The sequence below is a fragment of the Triturus cristatus genome, chromosome 1_2, assembly GCF_964204655.1.
Source record: "Triturus cristatus chromosome 1_2, aTriCri1.1, whole genome shotgun sequence".
Taxonomy (NCBI): Eukaryota; Metazoa; Chordata; class Amphibia; order Caudata; family Salamandridae; genus Triturus; species Triturus cristatus.
In genome coordinates, this window is record NC_140580.1 from 4,358,336 (window position 1) to 4,371,268 (window position 12,933).

Genomic DNA, 12,933 nt, shown 5'->3' on the forward strand with positions numbered 1-12,933 from the left:
TGCCATAAGTTGGCAGGGTATGCTCAGACGTGAGTCCCTTGCTCACTTTGCCACTGGATTCAAGCAAGCCTGGCTGAAGACGGCTGAAATGCCAGAAACCGGTCCTAGGAAGCTTGTTTCCGGTCCAGGGAAGGCATGGCTTGGCAGTTCGGGCTGGACTTTTCCCATGAGGCACAGGGTTAGACTGATTTGCATATGGCCATGTCTGAACTGCGGTGGCAGATTTGGCTAAAGAACGGTGATGGATCAAACCCAGATCTGTTGACTGGGTGTGAGTGTTTGATTGGTTCTGATGCTCTGTCCATCACCACCCCCTTTTGTACCGCTTTGTTTGCCATAAGTTGGCTGGGTATGCTCAGACGTGAGTCCATTGCTCACTTTGCCACTGGATTCAAGCAAGCCTGGCTGAAGATGGCTGAAATGCCAGAAACCGGTCCTAGGAAGCTTTTTTCCGGTCCAGGGAAGGCATGGCTTGGCAGTTCGGGCTGGACTGTTCCCATGAGGCACAGGGTTAGACTGATTTGCATATGGCCATGTCTGAACTAGGGTGGCAGATTTGGCTAAAGAACGGTGATGGATCAAACCCAGATCTGTTGACTGGGTGTGAGTGTTTGATTAGTTCTGATGCTCTGTCCATCGCCACCCCCTTTTGTACCGCTTTGTTTGCCATAAGTTGGCAGGGTATGCTCAGACGTGAGTTCCTTGCTCACTTTTCCACTTGATTCAAGCAAGCCTGGCTGAAGACGGCTGAAATGCCAGAAACCAGTCCTAGGAAGCTTGTTTCCGGTCCAGGGAAGGCATGGCTTGGCAGTTCGGGCTGGACTGTTCCCATGAGGCACAGGGTTAGACTGATTTGCATATGGCCATGTCTGAACTGGGGTGGCAGAGTTGGCTAAAGAACGGTGATGGATCAAACCCAGATCTGTTGACTGGGTGTGAGTGTTTGATTGGTTCTGATGCTCTGTCCATCACCACCCCCTTTTGTACCGCTTTGTTTGCCATAAGTTGGCTGGGTATGCTCAGACGTGAGTCCCTTGCTCACTTTGCCACTGGATTCAAGCAAGCCTGGCTGAAGACGGCTGAAATGCCAGAAACCGGTCCTAGGAAGCTTGTTTCTGGTCCAGGGAAGGCATGGCTTGGCAGTTCGGGCTTGACTGTTCTCATGAGGCACAGGGTTAGACTGATTTGCATATGGCCATGTCTGAACTGGGGTGGCAGAGTTGGCTAAAGAACGGTGATGGATCAAACCCAGATCTGTTGACTGGGTGTGAGTGTTTGATTGGTTCTGAAGCTCTATCCATCACCACCCTCTTTTGTACCGCTTTGTTTGCCATAAGTTGGCTGGGTATGCTCAGACGTGAGTCCCTTGCTCACTTTGCCACTGGATTCAAGCAAGCCTGGCTGAACACGGCTGAAATGCCAGAAACCGGTCCTAGGAAGCTTGTTTCCAGTCCAGGGAAGGCATGGCTTGGCAGTTCGGGCTGGACTGTTCTCATGAGGCACAGGGTTAGACTGATTTACATATGGCCATGTCTGAACTGGGGTGGCAGTGTTGGCTAAAGACCGGTGATGAATCAAACCCAGATCTGTTGACTGGGTGTGAGTGTTTGATTGGTTCTGATGCTCTGTCCATCACCACCCCCTTTTGTACCGCTTTGTTTGCCATGAGTTGGCAGGGTATGCTCAGACGTGAGTCCCTTGCTCACTTTGCCACTGGATTCAAGCAAGCCTGGCTGAAGACGGCTGAAATGCCAGAAACCGGTCCTAGGAAGCTTGTTTCCGGTCCAGGGAAGGCCTGGCTTGGCAGTTCGGGCTGGACTGTTCCCATGAGGCACAGGGTTAGACTGATTTGCATATGGCCATGTCTGAACTGGGGTGGCAGAGTTGGCTAAAGAACGGTGATGGATCAAACCCAGATCTGTTGACTGGGTGTGAGTGTTTGATAGGTTCTGATGCTCTGTCCATCACCACCCACTTTTGTACCGCTTTGTTTGCCATAAGTTGGCAGGGTATGCTCAGACGTGAGTCCCTTGCTCACTGTGCCACTGGATTCAAGCAAGCCTGGCTGAAGACGGCTGAAATGCCAGAAACCGGGCCTAGGAAGCTTGTGTCCGGTCCAGGGAAGGCATTGCTTGGCAGTTCTGGCTGGACTGTTCCCATGAGGCACAGGGTTAGACTGATTTGCATATGGCCATGCCTGAACTGGGGTGGCAGAGTTGGCTAAAGAACGGTGATGGATCAAACCCAGATCTGTTGACTGGGTGTGAGTGTTTGATTGGTTCTGATGCTCTGTCCATTATCCACCCCCTTTTGTACCGCTTTGTTTGCCATAAGTTGGCAGGGTATGCTCAGACTTGAATCCCTTGCTCACTTTGCCACTGGATTCAAGCAAGCCTGGCTAAAGACGGCTGAAATGTCAGAAACAGGTCCTAGGAAGCTTGTTTCCGGTCCAGAGAAGGCATGGCTTGGTAGTTCGGGCTGGACTGTTCCCATGAGGCACAGGGTTAGACTGATTTGCATATGGCCATGTCTGAACTGGGGTGGCAGAGTTGGCTAAAGAACGGTGATGGATCAAACCCAGATCTGTTGACTGGGTGTGAGTGTTTGATTGGTTCTGATGCTCTGTCCATCACCACCCCCTTTTGTACCGCTTTGATTGCCATAAGTTGGCTGGGTATGCTCAGACGTGAGTCCCTTGCTCACTTTGCCACTGGATTCAAGCAAGAATGGCTGAAGACGGCTGAAATGCCAGAAACCGGTCCTAGGAAGCTTGTTTCCGGTCCAGGCAAGGCATGGCTTGGCAGTTCGGGCTGGACTGTTCTCATGAGGCACAGGGTTAGACTGATTTGCATATGGCCATGTCTGAACTGGGGTGGCAGAGTTGGCTAAAGAACGGTGATGATCAAACACAGATCTGTTGACTGGGTGTGAGTGTTTGATTGTTTCTGATGCTCTGTCCATCACCACCCCCTTTTGTACCGCTTTGTTTGCCATAAGTTGGCAGGGTATGCTCAGACGTGAGTCCCTTGCTCACTTTGCCACTGGATTCAAGCAAGCCTGGCTGAAGACGGCTGAAATGCCAGAAACCGGTCCTAGGAAGCTTGGTTCCGGTCCAGGGAAGGCATGGCTTGGCAGTTCTGGCTAGACTGTTCCCATGAGGCACATGGTTAGACTGATTTGCATATGGACATGTCTGTACTGGGGTGGCAGAGTTGGCTAAAGAACAGTGATGGATCAAACCCAGATCTGTTGACTGGGTGTGAGTGTTTGATTGGTTCTGATGTTCTGTCCATCACCACACCCTTTTGTACCGTTTTGTTTGCCATAAGTTGGCAGGGTATGCTCAGACGTGAGTCCCTTGCTCACTTTGCCACTGGATTCAAGCAAGCCTGGCTGAAGACGGCTGAAATGCCAGAAACCGGTCCTAGGAAGCTTGTTTCCGGTCCAGGGAAGGCATGGCTTGGCAGTTCGGGCTGGACTTTTCCCATGAGGCACAGGGTTAGACTGATTTGCATATGGCCATGTCTGAACTGGGGTGGCAGATTTAGCTAAAGAACGGTGATGGATCAAACCCAGATCTGTTGACTGGGTGTGAGTGTTTGATTGGTTCTGATGCTCTGTCCATCACCACCCCCTTTTGTACCGCTTTGTTTGCCATAAGTTGGCAGGGTATGCTCAGACGTGAGTCCATTGCTCACTTTGCCACTGGATTCAAGCAAGCCTGGCTGAAGACGGCTGAAATGCCAGAAACCGGTCCTAGGAAGCTTTTTTCCGGTCCAGGGAAGGCATGGCTTGGCAGTTCGGGCTGGACTGTTCCCATGAGGCACAGGGTTAGACTGATTTGCATATGGCCATGTCTGAACTAGGGTGGCAGATTTGGCTAAAGAACGGTGATGGATCAAACCCAGATCTGTTGACTGGGTGTGAGTGTTTGATTAGTTCTGATGCTCTGTCCATCGCCACCCCCTTTTGTACCGCTTTGTTTGCCATAAGTTGGCAGGGTATGCTCAGACGTGAGTCCCTTGCTCACTTTGCCACTGGATTCAAGCAAGCCTGGCTGAAGACGGCTGAAATGCCAGAAACCGGTCCTAGGAAGCTTGCTTCCGGTCCAGGGAAGGCATGGCTTGGCACTTCTGGCTGGACTGTTCCCATGAGGCACAGGGTTAGACTGATTTGCATATGGCCATGTCTGAACTGGGGTGGCAGAGTTGGCTAAAGAACGGTGATGGATTAAACCCAGATCTGTTGACTGGGTGTGAGTGTTTGATTGATTCTGATGCTATGTCCATCACCACCCCCTTTTGTACCGCTTTGTTTGCCATAAGTTGGCTGGGTATGCTCAGACGTGAGTCCCTTGCTCACTTTGCCACTGGATTCAAGCAAGCCTGGCTGAAGACGGCTGAAATGCCAGAAACCGGTCCTAGGAAGCTTGTTTCTGGTCCAGGGAAGGCATGGCTTGGCAGTTCGGGCTTGACTGTTCTCATGAGGCACAGGGTTAGACTGATTTGCATATGGCCATGTCTGAACTGGGGTGGCAGTGTTGGCTAAAGAACGGTGATGGATCAAACCCAGATCTGTTGACTGGGTGTGAGTGTTTGATTGGTTCTGATGCTCTGTCCATCACCATCCCCTTTTGTACCGCTTTGTTTGCCATAAGTTGGCAGGGTATGCTCAGACGTGAGTCCCTTGCTCACTTTGCCACTGGATTCAAGCAAGCCTGGCTGAAGACGGCTGAAATGCCAGAAACCGGTCCTAGGAAGCTTGTTTCTGGTCCAGGGAAGGCATGGCTTGGCAGTTCGGGCTGGACTGTTCCCATAAGGCACAGGGTTAGACTGATTTGCATATGGCCATGTCTGAACTGGGGTGGCAGAGTTGGCTAAAGAACGGTGATGGATCAAACCCAGATCTGTTGACTGGGTGTGAGTGTTTGATAGGTTCTGATGCTCTGTCCATCACCACCCCCTTTTGTACCGCTTTGTTTGCCATAAGTTGGCAGGGTATGCTTAGACGTGAGTCCCTTGCTCACTTTGCCACTGGATTCAAGCAAGCATGGCTGAAGACGGCTGAAATGCCAGAAACCGGGCCTAGGAAGCTTTTTTCCGGTCCAGGGAAGGCATGGCTTGGCAGTTCGGGCTGGACTGTTCCCATGAGGCACAGGGTTAGACTGATTTGCATATGGCCATGTCTGAACTAGGGTGGCAGATTTGGCTAAAGAACGGTGATGGATCAAACCCAGATCTGTTGACTGGGTGTGAGTGTTTGATTAGTTCTGATGCTCTGTCCATCGCCACCCCCTTTTGTACCGCTTTGTTTGCCATAAGTTGGTAGGGTATGCTCAGACGTGAGTTCCTTGCTCACTTTGCCACTGGATTCAAGCAAGCCTGGCTGAAGACGGCTGAAATGCCAGAAACCAGTCCTAGGAAGCTTGTTTCCAGTCCAGGGAAGGCATGGCTTGGCAGTTCGGGCTGGACTGTTCTCATGAGGCACAGGGTTAGACTGATTTACATATGGCCATGTCTGAACTGGGGTGGCAGAGTTGGCTAAAGACCGGTGATGAATCAAACCCAGATCTGTTGACTGGGTGTGAGTGTTTGATTGGTTCTGATGCTCTGTCCATCACCACCCCCTTTTGTACCGCTTTGTTTGCCATGAGTTGGCAGGGTATGCTCAGACGTGAGTCCCTTGCTCACTTTGCCACTGGATTCAAGCAAGCCTGGCTGAAGACGGCTGAAATGCCAGAAACCGGTCCTAGGAAGCTTGTTTCCGGTCCAGGGAAGGCCTGGCTTGGCAGTTCGGGCTGGACTGTTCCCATGAGGCACAGGGTTAGACTGATTTGCATATGGCCATGTCTGAACTGGGGTGGCAGAGTTGGCTAAAGAACGGTGATGGATCAAACCCAGATCTGTTGACTGGGTGTGAGTGTTTGATAGGTTCTGATGCTCTGTCCATCACCACCCACTTTTGTACCGCTTTGTTTGCCATAAGTTGGCAGGGTATGCTCAGACGTGAGTCCCTTGCTCACTGTGCCACTGGATTCAAGCAAGCCTGGCTGAAGACGGCTGAAATGCCAGAAACCGGGCCTAGGAAGCTTGTGTCCGGTCCAGGGAAGGCATTGCTTGGCAGTTCTGGCTGGACTGTTCCCATGAGGCACAGGGTTAGACTGATTTGCATATGGCCATGCCTGAACTGGGGTGGCAGAGTTGGCTAAAGAACGGTGATGGATCAAACCCAGATCTGTTGACTGGGTGTGAGTGTTTGATTGGTTCTGATGCTCTGTCCATCACCACCCCCTTTTGTACCGCTTTGTTTGCCATAAGTTGGCAGGGTATGCTCAGACTTGAGTCCCTTGCTCACTTTGCCACTGGATTCAAGCAAGCCTGGCTAAAGACGGCTGAAATGTCAGAAACAGGTCCTAGGAAGCTTGTTTCCGGTCCAGGGAAGGCATGGCTTGGTAGTTCGGGCTGGACTGTTTCCATGAGGCACAGGGTTAGACTGATTTCCATATGGCCATGTCTGAACTGGGGTGGCAGATTTAGCTAAAGAACGGTGATGGATCAAACCCAGATCTGTTGACTGGGTGTGAGTGTTTGATTGGTTCTGATGCTCTGTCCATCACCACCCCCTTTTGTACCGCTTTGTTTGCCATAAGTTGGCAGGGTATGCTCAGACGTGAGTCCATTGCTCACTTTGCCACTGGATTCAAGCAAGCCTGGCTGAAGACGGCTGAAATGCCAGAAACCGGTCCTAGGAAGCTTTTTTCCGGTCCAGGGAAGGCATGGCTTGGCAGTTCGGGCTGGACTGTTCCCATGAGGCACAGGGTTAGACTGATTTGCATAAGGCCATGTCTGAACTAGGGTGGCAGATTTGGCTAAAGAACGGTGATGGATCAAACCCAGATCTGTTGACTGGGTGTGAGTGTTTGATTAGTTCTGATGCTCTGTCCATCGCCACCCCCTTTTGTACCGCTTTGTTTGCCATAAGTTGACAGGGTATGCTCAGAAGTGAGTCCCTTGCTCACTTTGCCACTGGATTCAAGCAAGCCTGGCTGAAGACGGCTGAAATGCCAGAAACCGGTCCTAGGAAGCTTGTTTCCGGTCCAGGCAAGGCATGGCTTTGCAGTTCGGGCTGGACTGTTCTCATGAGGCACAGGGTTAGACTGATTTGCATATGGCCATGTCTGAACTGGGGTGGCAGAGTTGGCTAAAGAACGGTGATGGATCAAACCCAGATCTGTTGACTGGGTGTGAGTGTTTGATAGGTTCTGATGCTCTGTCCAGCACCACCCACTTTTGTACCGCTTTGTTTGCCATAAGTTGGCAGGGTATGCTCAGACGTGAGTCCCTTGCTCACTTTGCCACTGGATTCAAGCAAGCCTGGCTGAAGACGGCTGAAATGCCAGAAACCGGGCCTAGGAAGCTTGTGTCCGGTCCAGGGAAGGCATTGCTTGGCAGTTCTGGCTGGACTGTTCCCATGAGGCACAGGGTTAGACTGATTTGCATATGGCCATGCCTGAACTGGGGTGGCAGAGTTGGCTAAAGAACGGTGATGGATCAAACCCAGATCTGTTGACTGGGTGTGAGTGTTTGATTGGTTCTGATGCTCTGTCCATCACCACCCCCTTTTGTACCGCTTTGTTTGCCATAAGTTGGCAGGGTATGCTCAGACGTGAGTCCCTTGCTCACTTTGCCACTGGATTCAAGCAAGCCTGGCTAAAGACGGCTGAAATGCCAGAAACGGGTCCTAGGAAGCTTGTTTCCGGTCCAGGGAAGGCATGGCTTGGTAGTTCGGGCTGGACTGTTCCCATGAGGCACAGGGTTAGACTGATTTGCATATGGCCATGTCTGAACTGGGGTGGCAGAGTTGGCTAAAGAACGGTGATGGATCAAACCCAGATCTGTTGACTGGGTGTGAGTGTTTGATTGGTTCTGATGCTCTGTCCATCACCACCCCCTTTTGTACCGCTTTGTTTGCCATAAGTTGGCTGGGTATGCTCAGACGTGAGTCCCTTGCTCACTTTGCCACTGGATTCAAGCAAGAATGGCTGAAGACGGCTGAAATGCCAGAAACCGGTCCTAGGAAGCTTGTTTCCGGTCCAGGCAAGGCATGGCTTGGCAGTTCGGGCTGGACTGTTCTCATGAGGCACAGGGTTAGACTGATTTGCATATGGCCATGTCTGAACTGGGGTGGCAGAGTTGGCTAAAGAACGGTGATGGATCAAACCCAGATCTGTTGACTGGGTGTGAGTGTTAGATTGTTTCTAATGCTCTGTCCATCACCACCCCCTTTTGTACCGCTTTGTTTGCCATAAGTTGGCAGGGTATGCTCAGACGTGAGTCCCTTGCTCACTTTGCCACTGGATTCAAGCAAGCCTGGCTGAAGACGGCTGAAATGCCAGAAACCGGTCCTAGGAAGCTTGTTTCCGGTCCAGGGAAGGCATGGCTTGGCAGTTCTGGCTGGACTGTTCCCATGAGGCACAGGGTTAGACTGATTTGCATATGGACATGTCTGTACTGGGGTGGCAGAGTTGGCTAAAGAACAGTGATGGATCAAACCCAGATCTGTTGACTGGGTGTGAGTGTTTGATTGGTTCTGATGTTCTGTCCATCACCACCTCCTTTTGTACCGTTTTGTTTGCCATAAGTTGGCAGGGTATGCTCAGACGTGAGTCCCTTGCTCACTTTGCCACTGGATTCAAGCAAGCCTGGCTGAAGACGGCTGAAATGCCAGAAACCGGTCCTAGGAAGCTTGTTTCCGGTCCAGGGAAGGCATGGCTTGGCAGTTCGGGCTGGACTTTTCCCATGAGGCACAGGGTTAGACTGATTTGCATATGGCCATGTCTGAACTGCGGTGGCAGATTTGGCTAAAGAACGGTGATGGATCAAACCCAGATCTGTTGACTGGGTGTGAGTGTTTGATTGGTTCTGATGCTCTGTCCATCACCACCCCCTTTTGTACCGCTTTGTTTGCCATAAGTTGGCAGGGTATGCTCAGACGTGAGTCCATTGCTCACTTTGCCACTGGATTCAAGCAAGCCTGGCTGAAGATGGCTGAAATGCCAGAAACCGGTCCTAGGAAGCTTTTTTCCGGTCCAGGGAAGGCATGGCTTGGCAGTTCGGGCTGGACTGTTCCCATGAGGCACAGGGTTAGACTGATTTGCATATGGCCATGTCTGAACTAGGGTGGCAGATTTGGCTAAAGAACGGTGATGGATCAAACCCAGATCTGTTGACTGGGTGTGAGTGTTTGATTAGTTCTGATGCTCCGTCCATCGCCACCCCCTTTTGTACCGCTTTGTTTGCCATAAGTTGGCAGGGTATGCTCAGACGTGAGTTCCTTGCTCACTTTGCCACTGGATTCAAGCAAGCCTGGCTGAAGACGGCTGAAATGCCAGAAACCAGTCCTAGGAAGCTTGTTTCCGGTCCAGGGAAGGCATGGCTTGGCAGTTCGGGCTGGACTGTTCCCATGAGGCACAGGGTTAGACTGATTTGCATATGGCCATGTCTGAACTGGGGTGGCAGAGTTGGCTAAAGAACGGTGATGGATCAAACCCAGATCTGTTGACTGGGTGTGAGTGTTTGATTGGTTCTGATGCTCTGTCCATCACCACCCCCTTTTGTACCGCTTTGTTTGCCATAAGTTGGCTGGGTATGCTCAGACGTGAGTCCCTTGCTCACTTTGCCACTGGATTCAAGCAAGCCTGGCTGAAGACGGCTGAAATGCCAGAAACCGGTCCTAGGAAGCTTGTTTCTGGTCCAGGGAAGGCATGGCTTGGCAGTTCGGGCTTGACTGTTCTCATGAGGCACAGGGTTAGACTGATTTGCATATGGCCATGTCTGAACTGGGGTGGCAGAGTTGGCTAAAGAACGGTGATGGATCAAACCCAGATCTGTTGACTGGGTGTGAGTGTTTGATTGGTTCTGAAGCTCTATCCATCACCACCCTCTTTTGTACCGCTTTGTTTGCCATAAGTTGGCTGGGTATGCTCAGACGTGAGTCCCTTGCTCACTTTGCCACTGGATTCAAGCAAGCCTGGCTGAACACGGCTGAAATGCCAGAAACCGGTCCTAGGAAGCTTGTTTCCAGTCCAGGGAAGGCATGGCTTGGCAGTTCGGGCTGGACTGTTCTCATGAGGCACAGGGTTAGACTGATTTACATATGGCCATGTCTGAACTGGGGTGGCAGTGTTGGCTAAAGACCGGTGATGAATCAAACCCAGATCTGTTGACTGGGTGTGAGTGTTTGATTGGTTCTGATGCTCTGTCCATCACCACCCCCTTTTGTACCGCTTTGTTTGCCATGAGTTGGCAGGGTATGCTCAGACGTGAGTCCCTTGCTCACTTTGCCACTGGATTCAAGCAAGCCTGGCTGAAGACGGCTGAAATGCCAGAAACCGGTCCTAGGAAGCTTGTTTCCGGTCCAGGGAAGGCCTGGCTTGGCAGTTCGGGCTGGACTGTTCCCATGAGGCACAGGGTTAGACTGATTTGCATATGGCCATGTCTGAACTGGGGTGGCAGAGTTGGCTAAAGAACGGTGATGGATCAAACCCAGATCTGTTGACTGGGTGTGAGTGTTTGATAGGTTCTGATGCTCTGTCCATCACCACCCACTTTTGTACCGCTTTGTTTGCCATAAGTTGGCAGGGTATGCTCAGACGTGAGTCCCTTGCTCACTGTGCCACTGGATTCAAGCAAGCCTGGCTGAAGACGGCTGAAATGCCAGAAACCGGGCCTAGGAAGCTTGTGTCCGGTCCAGGGAAGGCATTGCTTGGCAGTTCTGGCTGGACTGTTCCCATGAGGCACAGGGTTAGACTGATTTGCATATGGCCATGCCTGAACTGGGGTGGCAGAGTTGGCTAAAGAACGGTGATGGATCAAACCCAGATCTGTTGACTGGGTGTGAGTGTTTGATTGGTTCTGATGCTCTGTCCATCATCCACCCCCTTTTGTACCGCTTTGTTTGCCATAAGTTGGCAGGGTATGCTCAGACTTGAGTCCCTTGCTCACTTTGCCACTGGATTCAAGCAAGCCTGGCTAAAGACGGCTGAAATGTCAGAAACAGGTCCTAGGAAGCTTGTTTCCGGTCCAGGGAAGGCATGGCTTGGTAGTTCGGGCTGGACTGTTCCCATGAGGCACAGGGTTAGACTGATTTGCATATGGCCATGTCTGAACTGGGGTGGCAGAGTTGGCTAAAGAACGGTGATGGATCAAACCCAGATCTGTTGACTGGGTGTGAGTGTTTGATTGGTTCTGATGCTCTGTCCATCACCACCCCCTTTTGTACCGCTTTGATTGCCATAAGTTGGCTGGGTATGCTCAGACGTGAGTCCCTTGCTCACTTTGCCACTGGATTCAAGCAAGAATGGCTGAAGACGGCTGAAATGCCAGAAACCGGTCCTAGGAAGCTTGTTTCCGGTCCAGGCAAGGCATGGCTTGGCAGTTCGGGCTGGACTGTTCTCATGAGGCACAGGGTTAGACTGATTTGCATATGGCCATGTCTGAACTGGGGTGGCAGAGTTGGCTAAAGAACGGTGATGATCAAACACAGATCTGTTGACTGGGTGTGAGTGTTTGATTGTTTCTGATGCTCTGTCCATCACCACCCCCTTTTGTACCGCTTTGTTTGCCATAAGTTGGCAGGGTATGCTCAGACGTGAGTCCCTTGCTCACTTTGCCACTGGATTCAAGCAAGCCTGGCTGAAGACGGCTGAAATGCCAGAAACCGGTCCTAGGAAGCTTGGTTCCGGTCCAGGGAAGGCATGGCTTGGCAGTTCTGGCTAGACTGTTCCCATGAGGCACATGGTTAGACTGATTTGCATATGGACATGTCTGTACTGGGGTGGCAGAGTTGGCTAAAGAACAGTGATGGATCAAACCCAGATCTGTTGACTGGGTGTGAGTGTTTGATTGGTTCTGATGTTCTGTCCATCACCACACCCTTTTGTACCATTTTGTTTGCCATAAGTTGGCAGGGTATGCTCAGACGTGAGTCCCTTGCTCACTTTGCCACTGGATTCAAGCAAGCCTGGCTGAAGACGGCTGAAATGCCAGAAACCGGTCCTAGGAAGCTTGTTTCCGGTCCAGGGAAGGCATGGCTTGGCAGTTCGGGCTGGACTTTTCCCATGAGGCACAGGGTTAGACTGATTTGCATATGGCCATGTCTGAACTGGGGTGGCAGATTTAGCTAAAGAACGGTGATGGATGAAACCCAGATCTGTTGACTAGGTGTGAGTGTTTGATTGGTTCTGATGCTCTGTCCATCACCACCCCCTTTTGTACCGCTTTGTTTGCCATAAGTTGGCAGGGTATGCTCAGACGTGAGTCCATTGCTCACTTTGCCACTGGATTCAAGCAAGCCTGGCTGAAGACGGCTGAAATGCCAGAAACCGGTCCTAGGAAGCTTTTTTCCGGTCCAGGGAAGGCATGGCTTGGCAGTTCGGGCTGGACTGTTCCCATGAGGCACAGGGTTAGACTGATTTGCATATGGCCATGTCTGAACTAGGGTGGCAGATTTGGCTAAAGAACGGTGATGGATCAAACCCAGATCTGTTGACTGGGTGTGAGTGTTTGATTAGTTCTGATGCTCTGTCCATCGCCACCCCCTTTTGTACCGCTTTGTTTGCCATAAGTTGGCAGGGTATGCTCAGACGTGAGTCCCTTGCTCACTTTGCCACTGGATTCAAGCAAGCCTGGCTGAAGACGGCTGAAATGCCAGAAACCGGTCCTAGGAAGCTTGCTTCCGGTCCAGGGAAGGCATGGCTTGGCACTTCTGGCTGGACTGTTCCCATGAGGCACAGGGTTAGACTGATTTGCATATGGCCATGTCTGAACTGGGGTGGCAGAGTTGGCTAAAGAACGGTGATGGATCAAACCCAGATCTGTTGACTGGGTGTGAGTGTTTGATTGATTCTGATGCTATGTCCATCACCACCCCCTT